The sequence below is a fragment of the Pan troglodytes genome, chromosome 21, assembly GCF_028858775.2.
Source record: "Pan troglodytes isolate AG18354 chromosome 21, NHGRI_mPanTro3-v2.0_pri, whole genome shotgun sequence".
In the NCBI taxonomy this organism is placed as follows: domain Eukaryota; kingdom Metazoa; phylum Chordata; class Mammalia; order Primates; family Hominidae; genus Pan; species Pan troglodytes.
In genome coordinates, this window is record NC_072419.2 from 34,107,326 (window position 1) to 34,124,411 (window position 17,086).

Below are 17,086 nucleotides of genomic sequence, written 5' to 3' on the forward strand. Positions count from 1 at the left end.
TGTCTATTGAACTCACAGAGTTGAACCTTCCTTTCGACAGCGCAGTTTGCAAACACTCTTTTTGTGGAATTTGCAAGTGGAGATTTCAAGCGATTTCAGGCCAATCTTAGAAAGGGAAATATCTTTGTATAAAAACTAGACAGAATGTTTCTCAGAAACTACTTTGTGTTCTGTGCGTTCCACTCACAGACTTTAACCTTTCTTTTCATAGTGCAGTTTGGAATCACTCTGTTTTTTAAGTCTGCAAGGGGATATTTAGACCTCTTTGACGCCTTCATTATAAACGGGATTTCTTCATATACAGCTAGACACATGAATTCTCAGTAACTTCTTTGTGTTGTGTGTATTCAACTCACAGAGTTGAACCTTTCTTTAGACAGAGCAGATTTGAAACACTCTTTTTGTGGATTTTACAAGTGGAGATTTCAAGCGATTTGAGGCCAATTGTAGTAAAGGAAATATCCTCGTTTAAAAACTAGACAGAATCATTCTCAGAAACTACTTTGTGATGTGTGTGTTCAACTCACAGAGTTTCACCTTTCTTTTCATAGAGCAGTTTGGAAACACTCTGTTGGTTAAGTTTGCAAGAGGATATTTGGACCACTTTTAGGCCTTCGTTGGAAACGGGATTTCTCAGTATAATGCTAGACAAATGAATTCCCAGTAAGTTCTTTGTGTTGTGTCTATTCAACTCACAGAGTTGAACCTTCCTTTAGACAGAGCAGTTTGCAAACACTCTTTTTGTGGAATTTGCAAGTGGAGATTTCAAGCGATTTCAGGCCAAACTTAGAAAGGGAAATATCTTTGTATAAAAACTAGACAGAATCATTCTCAGAAACTACTCTGTGTTTTGTGCGTTTCACTCACAGAGTTTAACCTTTCTTTTCATAGAGCAGTTTGGAAACACTCTCTTTGTTAAGTCTGCAAGGGGATATTTAGACCTCTTTGACGCCTTCGTTGGAAACGGGATTTCTTCATATACAGCTAGACACATGAATGCTAAGTAACTTCTTTGTGTTGTGTGTATTCAACTCACAGAGGTGAACCTTTCTTTAGACAGAGCAGATTTGAAACACTCTTTTTGTGGATTTTACAAGTGGAGATTTCAAGCGATTTGAGGCCAATTGTAGTAAAGGAAATATCCTCGTTTAAAAACCAGACAGAATCCTTCTCAGAAACTACTTTGTGATGTGTGTGTTCAACTCACAGAGTTTCACCTTTCTTTTCATAGAGCAGTTTGGAAACACTCTGTTTCTTAAGTTTGCAAGAGGATATTTGGACCACTTTGAGGCCTTCGTTGGAAACGGGATTTCTCAGTATAATGCTAGACAGATGAATTCCCAGTAAGTTCTTTGTGTTGTGTCTATTCAACTCACAGAGCTGAACCTTCATTTAGACAGCGCAGTTTGCAAACACTCTTTTTGTGGAATTTGCAAGTGGAGATTTCAAGCGATTTCAGGCCAATCTTAGAAAGGGAAATATCTTTGTATAAAAAGTAGACAGAATCTTTCTCAGAAACTACTTTGTGTTCTGTGCGTTCCACTCACAGAGTTTAACCTTTCTTTTCATAGAGCAGTTTGGAATCACTCTGTTTTTTAAGTCTGCAAGGGGATATTTAGACCTCTTTGACGCCTTCGTTGGAAACGGGATTTCTTCATATACAGCTAGACACATGAATTCTCAGTAACTTCTTTGTGTTGTGTGTATTCAACTCACAGAGTTGAACCTTTCTTTAGACAGAGCAGATTTGAAACACTCTTTTTGTGGATTTTACAAGTGGAGATTTCAAGCGATTTGAGGCCAATTGTAGTAAAGGAAATATCCTCGTTTAAAAACTAGACAGAATCATTCTCAGAAACTACTTTGTGATGTGTGCATTCAACTCACAGAGTTTCACCTTTCTTTTCATAGAGCAGATTGGAAACACTCTGTTGGTTAAGTTTGCAAGAGGATATTTGGACCACTTTGAGGCCTTCGTTGGAAACGGGATTTCTCAGTATACAGCTAGACAGATGAATTCCCAGTAAGTTCTTTGTGTTGTGTCTATTCAACTCACAGAGCTGAACCTTCCTTTAGACAGCGCAGTTTGCAAACACTCTTTTTGTGGAATTTGCAAGTGGAGATTTCAAGCGATTTCAGGCCAATCTTAGAAAGGGAAATATCTTTGTATAAAAACTAGACAGAATCTTTCTCAGAAACTACTTTGTGTTCTGTGCGTTCCACTCACAGAGTTTAACCTTTCTTTTCATAGAGCAGTTTGGAATCACTCTGTTTTTTAAGTCTGCAAGAGGATATTTAGACCTCTTTGACGCCTTCATTATAAACGGGATTTCTTCATATACAGCTAGACACATGAATTCTCAGTAACTTCTTTGTGTTGTGTGTATTCAACTCACAGAGTTGAACCTTTCTTTAGACAGAGCAGATTTGAAACACTCTTTTTGTGGATTTTACAAGTGGAGATTTCAAGCGATTTGAGGCCAATTGTAGTAAAGGAAATATCCTCGTTTAAAAACTAGACAGAATCATTCTCAGAAACTACTTTGTGATGTGTGTGTTCAACTCACAGAGTTTCACCTTTCTTTTCATAGAGCAGTTTGGAAACACTCTGTTGGTTAAGTTTGCAAGAGGATATTTGGACCACTTTGAGGCCTTCGTTGGAAACGGGATTTCTCAGTATACAGCTAGACAGATGAATTCCCAGTAAGTTCTTTGTGTTGTGTCTATTCAACTCACAGAGCTGAACCTTCCTTTAGACAGAGCAGTTTGCAAACACTCTTTTTGTGGAATTTGCAAGTGGAGATTTCAAGCGATTTCAGGCCAAACTTAGAAAGGGAAATATCTTTGTATAAAAACTAGACAGAATCTTTCTCAGAAACTACTCTGTGTTGTGTGTGTTCCACTCACAGAGTTTAACCTTTCTTTTCATAGAGCAGTTTGGAAACACTCTGTTTGTTAAGTCTGCAAGGGGATATTTAGACCTCTTTGACGCCTTCGTTGGAAACGGGATTTCTTCATATACAGCTAGACACATGAATCCTCAGTAACTTCTTTGTGTTGTGTGTATTCAACTCACAGAGTTGAACCTTTCTTTAGACAGAGCAGATTTGAAACACTCTTTTTGTGGATTTTACAAGTGGAGATTTCAAGCGATTTGAGGCCAATTGTAGTAAAGGAAATATCCTCGTTTAAAAACTAGACAGAATCATTCTCAGAAACTACTTTGTGATGTGTGCGTTCAACTCACAGAGTTTCACCTTTCTTTTCATAGAGCAGTTTGGAAACACTCTGTTTCTTAAGTTTGCAAGAGGATATTTGGACCACTTTGAGGCCTTCGTTGGAAACGGGATTTCTCAGTATAATGCTAGACAGATGAATTCCCAGTAAGTTCTTTGTGTTGTGTCTATTCAACTCACAGAGTTGAACCTTCCTTTCGACAGCGCAGTTTGCAAACACTCTTTTTGTGGAATTTGCAAGTGGAGATTTCAAGCGATTTCAGGCCAATCTTAGAAAGGGAAATATCTTTGTATAAAAACTAGACAGAATGTTTCTCAGAAACTACTTTGTGTTCTGTGCGTTCCACTCACAGACTTTAACCTTTCTTTTCATAGAGCAGTTTGGAATCACTCTGTTTTTGAAGTCTGCAAGGGGATATTTAGACCTCTTTGACGCCTTCATTATAAACGGGATTTCTTCATATACAGCTAGACACATGAATTCTCAGTAACTTCTTTGTGTTGTGTGTATTCAACTCACAGAGTTGAACCTTTCTTTAGACAGAGCAGATTTGAAACACTCTTTTTGTGGATTTTACAAGTGGAGATTTCAAGCGATTTGAGGCCAATTGTAGTAAAGGAAATATCCTCGTTTAAAAACTAGACAGAATCATTCTCAGAAACTACTTTGTGATGTGTGCGTTCAACTCACAGAGTTTCACCTTTCTTTTCATAGAGCAGTTTGGAAACACTCTGTTTCTTAAGTTTGCAAGAGGATATTTGGACCACTTTGAGGCCTTCGTTGGAAACGGGATTTCTCAGTATACAGCTAGACAGATGAATTCCCAGTAAGTTCTTTGTGTTGTGTCTATTCAACTCACAGAGTTGAACCTTCCTTTAGACAGAGCAGTTTGCAAACACTCTTTTTGTGGAATTTGCAAGTGGAGATTTCAAGCGATTTCAGGCCAAACTTAGAAAGGGAAATATCTTTGTATAAAAACTAGACAGAATCATTCTCAGAAACTACTCTGTGTTGTGTACGTTCCACTCACAGAGTTTAACCTTTCTTTTCATAGAGCAGTTTGGAAACACTCTGTTTGTTAAGTCTGCAAGTGGATATTTAGACCTCTTTGACGCCTTCGTTTGAAATGGGATTTCTTCATATACAGCTAGACACATGAATGCTCAGTAACATCTTTGTGTTGTGTGTATTCAACTCACAGAGTTGAACCTTTCTTTAGACAGAGCAGATTTGAAACACTCTTTTTGTGGATTTTACAAGTGGAGATTTCAAGCGATTTGAGGCCAATTGTAGTAAAGGAAATATCCTCGTTTAAAAACTAGACAGAATCATTCTCAGAAACTACTTTGTGATGTGTGCATTCAACTCACAGAGTTTCACCTTTCTTTTCATTGAGCAGTTTGGAAACACTCTGTTTCTTAAGTTTGCAAGAGGATATTTGGACCACTTTGAGGCCTTCGTTGGAAACGGGATTTCTCAGTATAATGCTAGACAGATGAATTCCCAGTAAGTTCTTTGTGTTGTGTCTATTCAACTCACAGAGTTGAACCTTCCTTTAGACAGAGCAGTTTGCAAACACTCTTTTTGTGGAATTTGCAAGTGGAGATTTCAAGCGATTTCAGGCCAATCTTAGAAAGGGAAATATCTTTGTATAAAAACTAGACAGAATCTTTCTCAGAAACTACTTTGTGTTCTGTGCGTTCCACTCACAGAGTTTAACCTTTCTTTTCATAGAGCAGTTTGGAATCACTCTGTTTTTTAAGTCTGCAAGGGGATATTTAGACCTCTTTGACGCCTTCGTTGGAAACGGGATTTCTTCATATACAGCTAGACACATGAATTCTCAGTAACTTCTTTGTGTTGTGTGTATTCAACTCACAGAGTTGAACCTTTCTTTAGACAGAGCAGATTTGAAACACTCTTTTTGTGGATTTTACAAGTGGAGATTTCAAGCGATTTGAGGCCAATTGTAGTAAAGGAAATATCCTCGTTTAAAAACTAGACAGAATCATTCTCAGAAGCTACTCTGTGATGTGTGCGTTCAACTCACAGAGTTTCACCTTTCTTTTCATAGAGCAGTTTGGAAACACTCTGTTTCTTAAGTTTGCAAGAGGATATTTGGACCACTTTGAGGCCTTCGTTGGAAACGGGATTTCTCAGTATAATGCTAGACAGATGAATTCCCAGTAAGTTCTTTGTGTTGTGTCTATTCAACTCACAGAGTTGAACCTTCCTTTAGACAGCGCAGTTTGCAAACACTCTTTTTGTGGAATTTGCAAGTGGAGATTTCAAGCGATTTCAGGCCAAACTTAGAAAGGGAAATATCTTTGTATAAAAACTAGACAGAATCTTTCTCAGAAACTACTTTGTGTTCTGTGCGTTCCACTCACAGAGTTTAACCTTTCTTTTCATAGAGCAGTTTGGAATCACTCTGTTTTTTAAGTCTGCAAGGGGATATTTAGACCTCTTTGACGCCTTCATTATAAACGGGATTTCTTCATATACAGCTAGACACATGAATTCTCAGTAACTTCTTTGTGTTGTGTGTATTCAACTCACAGAGTTGAACCTTTCTTTAGACAGAGCAGATTTGAAACACTCTTTTTGTGGATTTTACAAGTGGAGATTTCAAGCGATTTGAGGCCAATTGTAGTAAAGGAAATATCCTCGTTTAAAAACTAGACAGAATCATTCTCAGAAACTACTTTGTGATGTGTGCATTCAACTCACAGAGTTTCACCTTTCTTTTCATAGAGCAGATTGGAAACACTCTGTTGGTTAAGTTTGCAAGAGGATATTTGGACCACTTTGAGGCCTTCGTTGGAAACGGGATTTCTCAGTATACAGCTAGACAGATGAATTCCCAGTAAGTTCTTTGTGTTGTGTCTATTCAACTCACAGAGCTGAACCTTCCTTTAGACAGCGCAGTTTGCAAACACTCTTTTTGTGGAATTTGCAAGTGGAGATTTCAAGCGATTTCAGGCCAATCTTAGAAAGGGAAATATCTTTGTATAAAAACTAGACAGAATCTTTCTCAGAAACTACTTTGTGTTCTGTGCGTTCCACTCACAGAGTTTAACCTTTCTTTTCATAGAGCAGTTTGGAATCACTCTGTTTTTTAAGTCTGCAAGAGGATATTTAGACCTCTTTGACGCCTTCATTATAAACGGGATTTCTTCATATACAGCTAGACACATGAATTCTCAGTAACTTCTTTGTGTTGTGTGTATTCAACTCACAGAGTTGAACCTTTCTTTAGACAGAGCAGATTTGAAACACTCTTTTTGTGGATTTTACAAGTGGAGATTTCAAGCGATTTGAGGCCAATTGTAGTAAAGGAAATATCCTCGTTTAAAAACTAGACAGAATCATTCTCAGAAACTACTTTGAGATGTGTGTGTTCAACTCACAGAGTTTCACCTTTCTTTTCATAGAGCAGTTTGGAAACACTCTGTTGGTTAAGTTTGCAAGAGGATATTTGGACCACTTTGAGGCCTTCGTTGGAAACGGGATTTCTCAGTATACAGCTAGACAGATGAATTCCCAGTAAGTTCTTTGTGTTGTGTCTATTCAACTCACAGAGCTGAACCTTCCTTTAGACAGAGCAGTTTGCAAACACTCTTTTTGTGGAATTTGCAAGTGGAGATTTCAAGCGATTTCAGGCCAAACTTAGAAAGGGAAATATCTTTGTATAAAAACTAGACAGAATCTTTCTCAGAAACTACTCTGTGTTGTGTGTGTTCCACTCACAGAGTTTAACCTTTCTTTTCATAGAGCAGTTTGCAAACACTCTGTTTGTTAAGTCTGCAAGGGGATATTTAGACCTCTTTGACGCCTTCGTTGGAAACGGGATTTCTTCATATACAGCTAGACACATGAATCCTCAGTAACTTCTTTGTGTTGTGTGTATTCAACTCACAGAGTTGAACCTTTCTTTAGACAGAGCAGATTTGAAACACTCTTTTTGTGGATTTTACAAGTGGAGATTTCAAGCGATTTGAGGCCAATTGTAGTAAAGGAAATATCCTGGTTTAAAAACTAGACAGAATCATTCTCAGAAACTACTTTGTGATGTGTGCGTTCAACTCACAGAGTTTCACCTTTCTTTTCATAGAGCAGTTTGGAAACACTCTGTTTCTTAAGTTTGCAAGAGGATATTTGGACCACTTTGAGGCCTTCGTTGGAAACGGGATTTCTCAGTATACAGCTAGACAGATGAATTCCCAGTAAGTTCTTTGTGTTGTGTCTATTCAACTCACAGAGTTGAACCTTCCTTTAGACAGAGCAGTTTGCAAACACTCTTTTTGTGGAATTTGCAAGTGGAGATTTCAAGCGATTTCAGGCCAAACTTAGAAAGGGAAATATCTTTGTATAAAAACTAGACAGAATCATTCTCAGAAACTACTCTGTGTTGTGTACGTTCCACTCACAGAGTTTAACCTTTCTTTTCATAGAGCAGTTTGGAAACACTCTGTTTGTTAAGTCTGCAAGTGGATATTTAGACCTCTTTGACGCCTTCGTTTGAAACGGGATTTCTTCATATACAGCTAGACACATGAATGCTCAGTAACTTCTTTGTGTTGTGTGTATTCAACTCACAGAGTTGAACCTTTCTTTAGACAGAGCAGATTTGAAACACTCTTTTTGTGGATTTTACAAGTGGAGATTTCAAGCGATTTGAGGCCAATTGTAGTAAAGGAAATATCCTCGTTTAAAAACTAGACAGAATCATACTCAGAAACTACTTTGTGATGTGTGCGTTCAACTCACAGAGTTTCACCTTTCTTTTCATTGAGCAGTTTGGAAACACTCTGTTTCTTAAGTTTGCAAGAGGATATTTGGACCACTTTGAGGCCTTCGTTGGAAACGGGATTTCTCAGTATAATGCTAGACAGATGAATTCCCAGTAAGTTCTTTGTGTTGTGTCTATTCAACTCACAGAGTTGAACCTTCCTTTAGACAGCGCAGTTTGCAAACACTCTTTTTGTGGAATTTGCAAGTGGAGATTTCAAGCGATTTCAGGCCAATCTTAGAAAGGGAAATATCTTTGTATAAAAACTAGACAGAATCTTTCTCAGAAACTACTTTGTGTTCTGTGCGTTCCACTCACAGAGTTTAACCTTTCTTTTCATAGAGCAGTTTGGAATCACTCTGTTTTTTAAGTCTGCAAGGGGATATTTAGACCTCTTTGACGCCTTCGTTGGAAACGGGATTTCTTCATATACAGCTAGACACATGAATTCTCAGTAACTTCTTTGTGTTGTGTGTATTCAACTCACAGAGTTGAACCTTTCTTTAGACAGAGCAGATTTGAAACACTCTTTTTGTGGATTTTACAAGTGGAGATTTCAAGCGATTTGAGGCCAATTGTAGTAAAGGAAATATCCTCGTTTAAAAACTAGACAGAATCATTCTCAGAAACTACTTTGTGATGTGTGCGTTCAACTCACAGAGTTTCACCTTTCTTTTCATAGAGCAGTTTGGAAACACTCTGTTTCTTAAGTTTGCAAGAGGATATTTGGACCACTTTGAGGCCTTCGTTGGAAACGGGATTTCTCAGTATAATGCTAGACAGATGAATTCCCAGTAAGTTCTTTGTGTTGTGTCTATTCAACTCACAGAGTTGAACCTTCCTTTAGACAGCGCAGTTTGCAAACACTCTTTTTGTGGAATTTGCAAGTGGAGATTTCAAGCGATTTCAGGCCAAACTTAGAAAGGGAAATATCTTTGTATAAAAACTAGACAGAATCTTTCTCAGAAACTACTTCGTGTTCTGTGCGTTCCACTCACAGACTTTAACCTTTCTTTTCATAGAGCAGTTTGGAATCACTCTGTTTTTTAAGTCTGCAAGGGGATATTTAGACCTCTTTGACGCCTTCATTATAAACGGGATTTCTTCATATACAGCTAGACACATGAATTCTCAGTAACTTCTTTGTGTTGTGTGTATTCAACTCACAGAGTTGAACCTTTCTTTAGACAGAGCAGATTTGAAACACTCTTTTTGTGGATTTTACAAGTGGAGATTTCAAGCGATTTGAGGCCAATTGTAGTAAAGGAAATATCCTCGTTTAAAAACTAGACAGAATCATTCTCAGAAACTACTTTGTGATGTGTGTGTTCAACTCACAGAGTTTCACCTTTCTTTTCATAGAGCAGTTTGGAAACACTCTGTTGGTTAAGTTTGCAAGAGGATATTTGGACCACTTTGAGGCCTTCGTTGGAAACGGGATTTCTCAGTATAATGCTAGACAGATGAATTCCCAGTAAGTTCTTTGTGTTGTGTCTATTCAACTCACAGAGTTGAACCTTCCTTTAGACAGAGCAGTTTGCAAACACTCTTTTTGTGGAATTTGCAAGTGGAGATTTCAAGCGATTTCAGGCCAAACTTAGAAAGGGAAATATCTTTGTATAAAAACTAGACAGAATCATTCTCAGAAACTACTGTGTGTTTTGTGCGTTCCACTCACAGAGTTTAACCTTTCTTTTCATAGAGCAGTTTGGAAACACTCTCTTTGTTAAGTCTGCAAGGGGATATTTAGACCTCTTTGACGCCTTCGTTGGAAACGGGATTTCTTCATATACAGCTAGACACATGAATGCTAAGTAACTTCTTTGTGTTGTGTGTATTCAACTCACAGAGGTGAACCTTTCTTTAGACAGAGCAGATTTGAAACACTCTTTTTGTGGATTTTACAAGTGGAGATTTCAAGCGATTTGAGGCCAATTGTAGTAAAGGAAATATCCTCGTTTAAAAACCAGACAGAATCCTTCTCAGAAACTACTTTGTGATGTGTGCGTTCAACTCACAGAGTTTCACCTTTCTTTTCATAGAGCAGTTTGGAAACACTCTGTTTCTTAAGTTTGCAAGAGGATATTTGGACCACTTTGAGGCCTTCGTTGGAAAGGGGATTTCTCAGTATAATGCTAGACAGATGAATTCCCAGTAAGTTCTTTGTGTTGTGTCTATTCAACTCACAGAGCTGAACCTTCATTTAGACAGCGCAGTTTGCAAACACTCTTTTTGTGGAATTTGCAAGTGGAGATTTCAAGCGATTTCAGGCCAATCTTAGAAAGGGAAATATCTTTGTATAAAAACTAGACAGAATCTTTCTCAGAAACTACTTTGTGTTCTGTGCGTTCCACTCACAGAGTTTAACCTTTCTTTTCATAGAGCAGTTTGGAATCACTCTGTTTTTTAAGTCTGCAAGGGGATATTTAGACCTCTTTGACGCCTTCGTTGGAAACGGGATTTCTTCATATACAGCTAGACACATGAATTCTCAGTAACTTCTTTGTGTTGTGTGTATTCAACTCACAGAGTTGAACCTTTCTTTAGACAGAGCAGATTTGAAACACTCTTTTTGTGGATTTTACAAGTGGAGATTTCAAGCGATTTGAGGCCAATTGTAGTAAAGGAAATATCCTCGTTTAAAAACTAGACAGAATCATTCTCAGAAACTACTTTGTGATGTGTGCATTCAACTCACAGAGTTTCACCTTTCTTTTCATAGAGCAGATTGGAAACACTCTGTTGGTTAAGTTTGCAAGAGGATATTTGGACCACTTTGAGGCCTTCGTTGGAAACGGGATTTCTCAGTATACAGCTAGACAGATGAATTCCCAGTAAGTTCTTTGTGTTGTGTCTATTCAACTCACAGAGCTGAACCTTCCTTTAGACAGCGCAGTTTGCAAACACTCTTTTTGTGGAATTTGCAAGTGGAGATTTCAAGCGATTTCAGGCCAATCTTAGAAAGGGAAATATCTTTGTATAAAAACTAGACAGAATCTTTCTCAGAAACTACTTTGTGTTCTGTGCGTTCCACTCACAGAGTTTAACCTTTCTTTTCATAGAGCAGTTTGGAATCACTCTGTTTTTTAAGTCTGCAAGAGGATATTTAGACCTCTTTGACGCCTTCATTATAAACGGGATTTCTTCATATACAGCTAGACACATGAATGCTCAGTAACTTCTTTGTGTTGTGTGTATTCAACTCACAGAGTTGAACCTTTCTTTAGACAGAGCAGATTTGAAACACTCTTTTTGTGGATTTTACAAGTGGAGATTTCAAGCGATTTGAGGCCAATTGTAGTAAAGGAAATATCCTCGTTTAAAAACTAGACAGAATCATTCTCAGAAACTACTTTGTGATGTGTGTGTTCAACTCACAGAGTTTCACCTTTCTTTTCATAGAGCAGTTTGGAAACACTCTGTTGGTTAAGTTTGCAAGAGGATATTTGGACCACTTTGAGGCCTTCGTTGGAAACGGGATTTCTCAGTATACAGCTAGACAGATGAATTCCCAGTAAGTTCTTTGTGTTGTGTCTATTCAACTCACAGAGCTGAACCTTCCTTTAGACAGAGCAGTTTGCAAACACTCTTTTTGTGGAATTTGCAAGTGGAGATTTCAAGCGATTTCAGGCCAAACTTAGAAAGGGAAATATCTTTGTATAAAAACTAGACAGAATCTTTCTCAGAAACTACTCTGTGTTGTGTGTGTTCCACTCACAGAGTTTAACCTTTCTTTTCATAGAGCAGTTTGGAAACACTCTGTTTGTTAAGTCTGCAAGGGGATATTTAGACCTCTTTGACGCCTTCGTTGGAAACGGGATTTCTTCATATACAGCTAGACACATGAATCCTCAGTAACTTCTTTGTGTTGTGTGTATTCAACTCACAGAGTTGAACCTTTCTTTAGACAGAGCAGATTTGAAACACTCTTTTTGTGGATTTTACAAGTGGAGATTTCAAGCGATTTGAGGCCAATTGTAGTAAAGGAAATATCCTCGTTTAAAAACTAGACAGAATCATTCTCAGAAACTACTTTGTGATGTGTGCGTTCAACTCACAGAGTTTCACCTTTCTTTTCATAGAGCAGTTTGGAAACACTCTGTTTCTTAAGTTTGCAAGAGGATATTTGGACCACTTTGAGGCCTTCGTTGGAAACGGGATTTCTCAGTATAATGCTAGACAGATGAATTCCCAGTAAGTTCTTTGTGTTGTGTCTATTCAACTCACAGAGTTGAACCTTCCTTTCGACAGCGCAGTTTGCAAACACTCTTTTTGTGGAATTTGCAAGTGGAGATTTCAAGCGATTTCAGGCCAATCTTAGAAAGGGAAATATCTTTGTATAAAAACTAGACAGAATGTTTCTCAGAAACTACTTTGTGTTCTGTGCGTTCCACTCACAGACTTTAACCTTTCTTTTCATAGAGCAGTTTGGAATCACTCTGTTTTTGAAGTCTGCAAGGGGATATTTAGACCTCTTTGACGCCTTCATTATAAACGGGATTTCTTCATATACAGCTAGACACATGAATTCTCAGTAACTTCTTTGTGTTGTGTGTATTCAACTCACAGAGTTGAACCTTTCTTTAGACAGAGCAGATTTGAAACACTCTTTTTGTGGATTTTACAAGTGGAGATTTCAAGCGATTTGAGGCCAATTGTAGTAAAGGAAATATCCTCGTTTAAAAACTAGACAGAATCATTCTCAGAAACTACTTTGTGATGTGTGCGTTCAACTCACAGAGTTTCACCTTTCTTTTCATAGAGCAGTTTGGAAACACTCTGTTTCTTAAGTTTGCAAGAGGATATTTGGACCACTTTGAGGCCTTCGTTGGAAACGGGATTTCTCAGTATACAGCTAGACAGATGAATTCCCAGTAAGTTCTTTGTGTTGTGTCTATTCAACTCACAGAGTTGAACCTTCCTTTAGACAGAGCAGTTTGCAAACACTCTTTTTGTGGAATTTGCAAGTGGAGATTTCAAGCGATTTCAGGCCAAACTTAGAAAGGGAAATATCTTTGTATAAAAACTAGACAGAATCATTCTCAGAAACTACTCTGTGTTGTGTACGTTCCACTCACAGAGTTTAACCTTTCTTTTCATAGAGCAGTTTGGAAACACTCTGTTTGTTAAGTCTGCAAGTGGATATTTAGACCTCTTTGACGCCTTCGTTTGAAATGGGATTTCTTCATATACAGCTAGACACATGAATGCTCAGTAACATCTTTGTGTTGTGTGTATTCAACTCACAGAGTTGAACCTTTCTTTAGACAGAGCAGATTTGAAACACTCTTTTTGTGGATTTTACAAGTGGAGATTTCAAGCGATTTGAGGCCAATTGTAGTAAAGGAAATATCCTCGTTTAAAAACTAGACAGAATCATTCTCAGAAACTACTTTGTGATGTGTGCATTCAACTCACAGAGTTTCACCTTTCTTTTCATTGAGCAGTTTGGAAACACTCTGTTTCTTAAGTTTGCAAGAGGATATTTGGACCACTTTGAGGCCTTCGTTGGAAACGGGATTTCTCAGTATAATGCTAGACAGATGAATTCCCAGTAAGTTCTTTGTGTTGTGTCTATTCAACTCACAGAGTTGAACCTTCCTTTAGACAGAGCAGTTTGCAAACACTCTTTTTGTGGAATTTGCAAGTGGAGATTTCAAGCGATTTCAGGCCAATCTTAGAAAGGGAAATATCTTTGTATAAAAACTAGACAGAATCTTTCTCAGAAACTACTTTGTGTTCTGTGCGTTCCACTCACAGAGTTTAACCTTTCTTTTCATAGAGCAGTTTGGAATCACTCTGTTTTTTAAGTCTGCAAGGGGATATTTAGACCTCTTTGACGCCTTCGTTGGAAACGGGATTTCTTCATATACAGCTAGACACATGAATTCTCAGTAACTTCTTTGTGTTGTGTGTATTCAACTCACAGAGTTGAACCTTTCTTTAGACAGAGCAGATTTGAAACACTCTTTTTGTGGATTTTACAAGTGGAGATTTCAAGCGATTTGAGGCCAATTGTAGTAAAGGAAATATCCTCGTTTAAAAACTAGACAGAATCATTCTCAGAAGCTACTCTGTGATGTGTGCGTTCAACTCACAGAGTTTCACCTTTCTTTTCATAGAGCAGTTTGGAAACACTCTGTTTCTTAAGTTTGCAAGAGGATATTTGGACCACTTTGAGGCCTTCGTTGGAAACGGGATTTCTCAGTATAATGCTAGACAGATGAATTCCCAGTAAGTTCTTTGTGTTGTGTCTATTCAACTCACAGAGTTGAACCTTCCTTTAGACAGCGCAGTTTGCAAACACTCTTTTTGTGGAATTTGCAAGTGGAGATTTCAAGCGATTTCAGGCCAAACTTAGAAAGGGAAATATCTTTGTATAAAAACTAGACAGAATCTTTCTCAGAAACTACTTTGTGTTCTGTGCGTTCCACTCACAGAGTTTAACCTTTCTTTTCATAGAGCAGTTTGGAATCACTCTGTTTTTTAAGTCTGCAAGGGGATATTTAGACCTCTTTGACGCCTTCATTATAAACGGGATTTCTTCATATACAGCTAGACACATGAATTCTCAGTAACTTCTTTGTGTTGTGTGTATTCAACTCACAGAGTTGAACCTTTCTTTAGACAGAGCAGATTTGAAACACTCTTTTTGTGGATTTTACAAGTGGAGATTTCAAGCGATTTGAGGCCAATTGTAGTAAAGGAAATATCCTCGTTTAAAAACTAGACAGAATCATTCTCAGAAACTACTTTGTGATGTGTGCATTCAACTCACAGAGTTTCACCTTTCTTTTCATAGAGCAGATTGGAAACACTCTGTTGGTTAAGTTTGCAAGAGGATATTTGGACCACTTTGAGGCCTTCGTTGGAAACGGGATTTCTCAGTATACAGCTAGACAGATGAATTCCCAGTAAGTTCTTTGTGTTGTGTCTATTCAACTCACAGAGCTGAACCTTCCTTTAGACAGCGCAGTTTGCAAACACTCTTTTTGTGGAATTTGCAAGTGGAGATTTCAAGCGATTTCAGGCCAATCTTAGAAAGGGAAATATCTTTGTATAAAAACTAGACAGAATCTTTCTCAGAAACTACTTTGTGTTCTGTGCGTTCCACTCACAGAGTTTAACCTTTCTTTTCATAGAGCAGTTTGGAATCACTCTGTTTTTTAAGTCTGCAAGAGGATATTTAGACCTCTTTGACGCCTTCATTATAAACGGGATTTCTTCATATACAGCTAGACACATGAATTCTCAGTAACTTCTTTGTGTTGTGTGTATTCAACTCACAGAGTTGAACCTTTCTTTAGACAGAGCAGATTTGAAACACTCTTTTTGTGGATTTTACAAGTGGAGATTTCAAGCGATTTGAGGCCAATTGTAGTAAAGGAAATATCCTCGTTTAAAAACTAGACAGAATCATTCTCAGAAACTACTTTGTGATGTGTGTGTTCAACTCACAGAGTTTCACCTTTCTTTTCATAGAGCAGTTTGGAAACACTCTGTTGGTTAAGTTTGCAAGAGGATATTTGGACCACTTTGAGGCCTTCGTTGGAAACGGGATTTCTCAGTATACAGCTAGACAGATGAATTCCCAGTAAGTTCTTTGTGTTGTGTCTATTCAACTCACAGAGCTGAACCTTCCTTTAGACAGAGCAGTTTGCAAACACTCTTTTTGTGGAATTTGCAAGTGGAGATTTCAAGCGATTTCAGGCCAAACTTAGAAAGGGAAATATCTTTGTATAAAAACTAGACAGAATCTTTCTCAGAAACTACTCTGTGTTGTGTGTGTTCCACTCACAGAGTTTAACCTTTCTTTTCATAGAGCAGTTTGGAAACACTCTGTTTGTTAAGTCTGCAAGGGGATATTTAGACCTCTTTGACGCCTTCGTTGGAAACGGGATTTCTTCATATACAGCTAGACACATGAATCCTCAGTAACTTCTTTGTGTTGTGTGTATTAAACTCACAGAGTTGAACCTTTCTTTAGACAGAGCAGATTTGAAACACTCTTTTTGTGGATTTTACAAGTGGAGATTTCAAGCGATTTGAGGCCAATTGTAGTAAAGGAAATATCCTCGTTTAAAAACTAGACAGAATCATTCTCAGAAACTACTTTGTGATGTGTGCGTTCAACTCACAGAGTTTCACCTTTCTTTTCATAGAGCAGTTTGGAAACACTCTGTTTCTTAAGTTTGCAAGAGGATATTTGGACCACTTTGAGGCCTTCGTTGGAAACGGGATTTCTCAGTATACAGCTAGACAGATGAATTCCCAGTAAGTTCTTTGTGTTGTGTCTATTCAACTCACAGAGTTGAACCTTCCTTTAGACAGAGCAGTTTGCAAACACTCTTTTTGTGGAATTTGCAAGTGGAGATTTCAAGCGATTTCAGGCCAAACTTAGAAAGGGAAATATCTTTGTATAAAAACTAGACAGAATCATTCTCAGAAACTACTCTGTGTTGTGTACGTTCCACTCACAGAGTTTAACCTTTCTTTTCATAGAGCAGTTTGGAAACACTCTGTTTGTTAAGTCTGCAAGTGGATATTTAGACCTCTTTGACGCCTTCGTTTGAAACGGGATTTCTTCATATACAGCTAGACACATGAATGCTCAGTAACTTCTTTGTGTTGTGTGTATTCAACTCACAGAGTTGAACCTTTCTTTAGACAGAGCAGATTTGAAACACTCTTTTTGTGGATTTTACAAGTGGAGATTTCAAGCGATTTGAGGCCAATTGTAGTAAAGGAAATATCCTCGTTTAAAAACTAGACAGAATCATACTCAGAAACTACTTTGTGATGTGTGCGTTCAACTCACAGAGTTTCACCTTTCTTTTCATTGAGCAGTTTGGAAACACTCTGTTTCTTAAGTTTGCAAGAGGATATTTGGACCACTTTGAGGCCTTCGTTGGAAACGGGATTTCTCAGTATAATGCTAGACAGATGAATTCCCAGTAAGTTCTTTGTGTTGTGTCTATTCAACTCACAGAGTTGAACCTTCCTTTAGACAGCGCAGTTTGCAAACACTCTTTTTGTGGAATTTGCAAGTGGAGATTT